Genomic DNA, 6,602 nt, shown 5'->3' on the forward strand with positions numbered 1-6,602 from the left:
AGTGGATAAGGATAGTGGGAAATGTCACAACTGCTTCCACCCCTCGGTTCCTGTACCAGTGTAATCTGGCTAGAAAAAAATGCCTTAGATTGGTTCATGTAGGACAGAATCCAAATCTCCCCACTCATAAATGGTACCATAACTGAGTCGACAGGCCATTCTTCATTCTTTGATTAAATGATTATGTAAGGCATGTGAATCCTGTAAGCACTTGAGTCTTTTGCTTTAAAAAGAATTTCTTAGTCACAGACAGTGATGTGTGGGATACTGTGACTGTGAATAAGGCTGTCAATCAGGGGTGATTGTGGCCCCAGTGGATAGTTGGCATCATCTGAATGCATTACCAGGTGATACTACCATCTACTGGGTAGAGATCAGGGTTGTTGCTAATCACCCTATAATGCATAAAACAGCCCCTTACAACAAAAGATTATATAGCCTCAAATGTCAGTTGTGCCAAGGTTGAGAATAGCCTAGCAAAGGATCTAGTAAAAGTGTGACCAAGAAAAAATGATTTCTCATCACTATTTCTTCTTTGCCTTGGTTACAGAGCTCCATCTTTATGCTAACAATAGCATTGGGAAAAGCAAGGCAACACACAAGGCAAAGGTAATTAGAAGTGAAGGAACGGTGATGTGAACTTAGAGGGAAGACATGGGAAGGAGACGAGTAGGGCTTGTGCAGTCACAGATGAGGCTGTTGTATCTATCCAGTTCAGTCATCCCCTCTATCCTGAGAGGGGCTCGTGGAAGAGGCACGCGCGCTGCTGAATGGAGCTGGTTGCTGGTTGCTGTGAGCATGTCCTTTTTGGATTCACTGCACATCTGGAGCCTGAGGCATGCGACAACCACAAGAAATAGACTCCTGTGGCTGACTTCACTCACCGTGCCCACAGTGTCTCCTTGATAGCAGTGGCTGTGAATAGTCACTTTGTAGTCACTGGGAGCAAAGATGAAACAATTCACATTTATGACATGAAAAAGAAGATAGAGCATGGAACTCTAGTGCATCACAATGGGAGGAGATGGAGTTATGGGAAGGAGGAGCAGAAGATGTGGGGAAGCAACAACTTACAAAGCGCAATAGCTTTCCTGAAATTTTATGGCAACAGGCACTTAATCGGTGGAGGGAAAGATGAACTCATCTGTTTCTGGGATGCAAAGAAACAGGAATGCCTGAAGTCAACTAAAGCTTACAAAGGACATGCGACTTTCCTTTCTATTGAACCATCTGGCAAGCTGACCCTGTCTGTCAGTACAGATAAGATGTTAAGAACATGGAATCTTGTGGAAGGAAGATTGATGTTCATAAAAAATATAAAACCAAATGCTCACATAGTGGAATGGTCCCCAAGGGGAGAGAAATATGTAGTTGTCACACTGAATAAAAAAGATGTCTGTCAACTTGCCACTGCCTCCATTAGTGGCACCATCACAAATGAAAAGAGAATTTCTTCTGTTACATTTCTTTCACACTCTGTCCTTGCAGTGGCTGGAGATGAAGAAGTCGTAAGATGTTTTGACTGTGATTCACCTCTGTGAATGTAAAGCTCATGAAAACAGGGCAAAAGACATGTTCAGTTTTGAAATTCCACAGCACTGTGTTATTATTACAGCAACAAGTGATGGCTTTATCGAAATGTGGACGCTAAAGGAGGATGAGAAAGTTCCTCCATCTTTACTCTGTGAAGTAAACACTAATGCCAGGCTGACATGTCTTGGAGTGTGGTTAAGCAAAGTGACAGACATGGAAGAAGGCCTTCCTCCAGCTGCCGAGCCTTTTCCTGTAAGTAAAGAACAGTCCAAAATCAGCAAAAAGGAGTCTGGTGACATAGTGCAGGAAGAAGAAATGCAGTCAAAACCTAACACAAAGAAGTGCAGTTTAATTGGTGCAGTTAAAGCTAACAAAAGGAATAGCCTGGTGTCAACCAAGAAGAGGAAAATGGTAGAAAGAAGAGAAAAAAGAAGAAAATATAAGTGATAAAGTGAATCCCAGATTTCTCCTCCTTAAGAGAACTCTTTCATATATTCCTAAATATTTCTTTTCTGAGTAAAAGCAAGGAATTTCTTCTTTAGGAGAAAATGTACAGCTTAAAAAAACACTTTTAAGTTTTTGTTTTTGTTTTTTTTAACACTGGTAAAATTATTTTTGGCAGACATTTTATTAATTATGTATCATGGTGGTATATAATATGTTAATGTATAATACATAATTTTTACTGTTGTGTGAAGCAAATAAAGATTTTTCTCTTCTTGCTGTGCTTTTAGGGTCTTATTTTTAAAGTCTGCCCAGTCCTATATCTGGGAGTGTTTCCCCTATGTTTTTTGTTTTTTTGTTTTTTTTTAAATAAAGATGACCAGTAAGGGGATCTCAACCCTTGGCTTGGTGTTGTCAGCACCACGCTCACCCAGTGAGTCAACCAGCCATCCCTATATAGGATCCGAACCTGCAGCCTTCGTGTTATCAGCACCACACTCTCCCGAGTGAGCCAAGGGCCAGCTCTTCCCATATGTTTTCTTTTAGTAATTTTATGGTTTCAGATCTTATATTTGTCTTTAATCTATTTTTAGTTGGTTGTGGTACGTGGTGAGAGGTACAGGTAGTTTCATTCTTTTGCATATGGATGTCCCATTTTCCCAGCACCATTTATTGAAGAGGCAGTCTTTTCCCCAATGTATGTTCATGTTGCCTTTGTCAAAGATCAGTTGGGGCCGGCCTGGTGGCACACTGGAGAGTGCACCACTTGGGAGCGCGGCGGCGCTCCTGCTGAGGGTTCAGATCCCATGTGGAGACCGGTTCCCTCTCACTGGCTGAGCGTGGTGTGGGCGCAACACCAAGGGTTGTGATTCCGTTGCCGGTCTCCGGTACAGGCGCGACACCGAGGGTTGCGATCCCGTTACCGGTCAGTAAAAAAGACAAAATAATAATAATAATAATAATAATAATAAAAGATCAGTTGGGTTGATTCCCAGGTTTGCTGGGAATTGATCTGCATTTCTGTTTTTATGCCAGTACCATGCTGTTTTGGTTACAATAGCTTTGTAATATAATTTGAAGTTGGGAAGTGTTATGCCTCCAGCTTTATTTTTTTTGCTCAGGATCGCTTTGGCTATTCAGGGTGAGGGTTGTGATTCCATTGCCGGTTTCCGGTACAGGCGCGACACCGAGGGTTGTGATCCCGTTACCGGTCAGTAAAAAAGACAAAATAATAATAATAATAATAATAATAATAAAAAGATCAGTTGGGTTGATTCCCAGGTTTGCTGGGAATTGATCTGTATTTCTGTTTTTATGCCAGTACCATGCTGTTTTGGTTACAATAGCTTTGTAATATAATTTGAAGTTGGGAAGTGTTATGCCTCCAGCTTTATTTTTTTTGCTCAGGATCGCTTTGGCTATTCAGGGTCTTTTGTTGCTTTATTTTAATGTTAGGATTGTTTTTCTATTTCTGTGAAGAATGTCACTGGTATTTTGATGGGGATTGCATTGAATTTCTAGATTGCTTTGGGTAGAATGGACATTTTCATGATGTTAATTCTTCCCATCCAAGGGCATTGTATGTCTTTCCACCTTTTTGTGTTCTCTTTAATTTCTTTCAATAGTGTTTTATAGTTCTAATTGTAAAGTTCTTTTATCTCCTTGGTTAAATTAATTCCTAGGTATTGGTTTTGTTTATTTGTTTGTTTGTTTTATAGTGACTATTGTAAATGAGCTTGCTTTCTTGATTTCATTTTCTGCTAATTCATTATTGAAGTATAAAGATACTACTGATATTTGGGTGTTGATTTTGTATCCTGCAACATTACTGAAATTGGTAATCCGCTCTAAGAGTTTTTTGGTAGTCTTTAGGTTTTCCTATACATAAGATCATCTAATCCACAAGCAGGGAAAGTTTGACTTCAACCTTTCCAATCTGGATGCCCTTTATTTCTTTCTCTTGCCTGATTGCTCTTCTAGTACTATGTTAAAAAGGAGTGGTGAGAGTGGGCATCCTTGTCTTGTTCCTGTTCTTAAGGGAAAAGTTGGACATTCAGGATGATATTGGTGATTGGTTTGTCATATTAGCTTTTATTATGTTGAGATAATTTCCTTCTATACCTAATTTCCTGAGAGTCTTTATCATGAAGTGATGTTGAATTTTGTCAAATTCTTTTTCTGCATCTATTGAGATAATCATATGGTTTTTGTCCTTAATTTTGTTGATGTGGTGTATCACAATTATTGACTTGCATATGTTGAACCATCCTTGCATCCCTGGGATGAGTCCCACTTGATCATGGTATATAATTTTGCATATGTGTTGTTGTATTCTGTTAGCTAGTATTTTATTGAGGATTTTTTCATCTATATTCATCAAGGATATTCACCTGTAGTTTTCTTTTTTGTTCTATCTTTGTCTGGTTTTGCTATCAGGGTGATTGCTTCATAGAATGAGTTTGGGAGAATGGCCTCTGTTTCAATCTTTTAGAATAGTTTGTAGAGAATTGGTATCACTTCCTCTTTGAATGTTTGCTAGAATTCTGCAGTGAACCCATCTGATCCTGGGCTTTTCTTTGTTGAGAGCCTTCTGATAACAGCTTCAATCTCTTTTATTGTTATTGGTCTGTTCAAATTTTCTACATCTTCTTGGCTCAGTTTTGGTAATTTGTGTGTGTCCAGGAACTTATCCATTTCCTCCAGATTTTCACATTTGTTGGCATATAGTTGTTTATAGTAGTCTCTAATGATTTCTTGTTTTTCTGAGGTATCAGTTGTAATGTCACCTTTTTCATTTCTAATTTTTGTTAGTTGGGTCTTCTCTCTTCTTATTTAGTTAGCTGGGCTAATGGTTTGTCAATTTTATTTATATTTTCAAAAAACTAACTTTTCGATGCATTGATCTTTTGTATCATTTTGGGGGTTTCAATTTCATTAAGTTCTGCTCTGATCTTAATTATTTCTTTCTGTCTGCTAACTTTATGTGTTTGGATTGTTTTTGTTTTTCTAGTTCTGTAAGGTGAAGTGATAGGTTGCTTATTTGCCATCTTTCCATTCTTCTGAAGTAAGCATTTAATGTGATAAATTTCCCCCTTAGTATTGCTTTTGCAGTATCCCACATGATGTATCATTATTTTCATTAGTTTCAGTAAATTTTTTGGTTTCCTGTTTGAGTTCTTCTCAGCCCATATGTCATTAAGTAGAATGCTGTTTAATTTCCATGTGTTTGTATAGTTTCCAGAATTTTGTTTGTTATTGATACCCTGTGTCCCCACCCAATTATCTCCCAACCATCCTCCCCTTTTCCCTCTTCCCCCCACTCTGCTTTGCATCCCTAGGAATGTTTCCTCTGTAAGACCACCACACCTTTATCATGAAGGGATGTTGAATTTTGTCAAACACTTTTTCAGCATCTATTGAGATAATCATATGGTCTTTGTCCTTGAGTTTGTTAATATGATGCATCACATTTATTGACTTGTGTACGTTGGACTATCCTTGCATCCCTGGGATGAATCCCACTTGACCATAGTGTATAATTTTTTAAATATGTTGCTATATTCTGATTGCTAATATTTTGTTGAGGATTTTAGCATCTAGGTTCATCAAGGATATTGGCTTATAATTTTCTTTTTTTGTTATGTGTTTATCTGGTTTTGGTATCAGAGTTATGTTGGCCTCACAGAATAGAGTTACTCAGTTCTTACTATAGTAACATGCTGCATGACGATGTTTTGGTCAACGATGAACTGCATGTATGACAGCAGTCCCATAAGATTATAATATTGTGTTTTTATTATACCTTTTCTGTGTTTAGATATATGCATACCATCGTGTTACAATTGTGTACAGTATTCATACAGTGACGTGCTATACAGGTTTGTATCCTAGAAGCAATAGGCTATATCCCATAGCCTAGGTGTGTAGTAGGCTGTGCCATCTAGGTGTGTGTAAGTACACTCTATGATGTTTGCACAAGGATGAAATTGTCTGATGGCGCATTTCTCAGACATGTTAAGTGATGCATGACTGTGTTTCCTTGATAATTCTTGCCTTCCATGGTGGAGTTAAGAGTTAATCTGGGGCCAAAGAATGGAAAATGAGCCCTTGCCTACTCACATGGGTTAGGCCTGACACCCTGGCTTTGTCGCCCCACATCATTGCAGCCTGAAACCTTTGCCTGAGCTGCTTCTCTTACAGGGCGGGCCCTCCTATTGTCTCTCCACCAGTCTATGCTCACTGCTTCCTTTTATTTCCAACCTCAGCTTCGACTCTCCTAGGAAGGCTTTGTGGGCAACCCTGTCCAGAGTTCCCTAAACTCCCTCAGGACTGACTTATAGGGGTTATATATGGTCATCATAGATTTATTCCCAACTTTCCTTTATCTCCAAAATTGTCCTACACAACACTTCCAGACTTCTTCCTAAAACAGCTCCGACTTTATCATTATTGGATGCAAAGGCTCCAGTGGTTCCCTGTTGGCTGCAAGGATCACTGGTTGATTATTCTCCCTCCTTGATACACTTTTCCCTCTCGGTTTTCAGGATATGCTCTCTCCTAGGTATCCTCTTATCTCACCAACTGCTCTTTCTCAGTCTCCTTTGCTGGCTCGTCTTTATCTCCAA

General features: G+C 39.1%; 1 pseudogene; it reads left to right on the plus strand.

Annotated features, from left to right (window-relative positions):
* The first annotated feature begins 770 nt into the window (after positions 1 to 770).
* On the plus strand, positions 771 to 1,980 carry LOC103610861 (annotated as a pseudogene).
* The last annotated feature ends 4,622 nt before the right edge of the window (positions 1,981 to 6,602 follow it).

Source organism: Galeopterus variegatus, unplaced genomic scaffold (genome assembly GCF_000696425.1).
Source record: "Galeopterus variegatus unplaced genomic scaffold, G_variegatus-3.0.2 Scaffold11922, whole genome shotgun sequence".
In the NCBI taxonomy this organism is placed as follows: domain Eukaryota; kingdom Metazoa; phylum Chordata; class Mammalia; order Dermoptera; family Cynocephalidae; genus Galeopterus; species Galeopterus variegatus.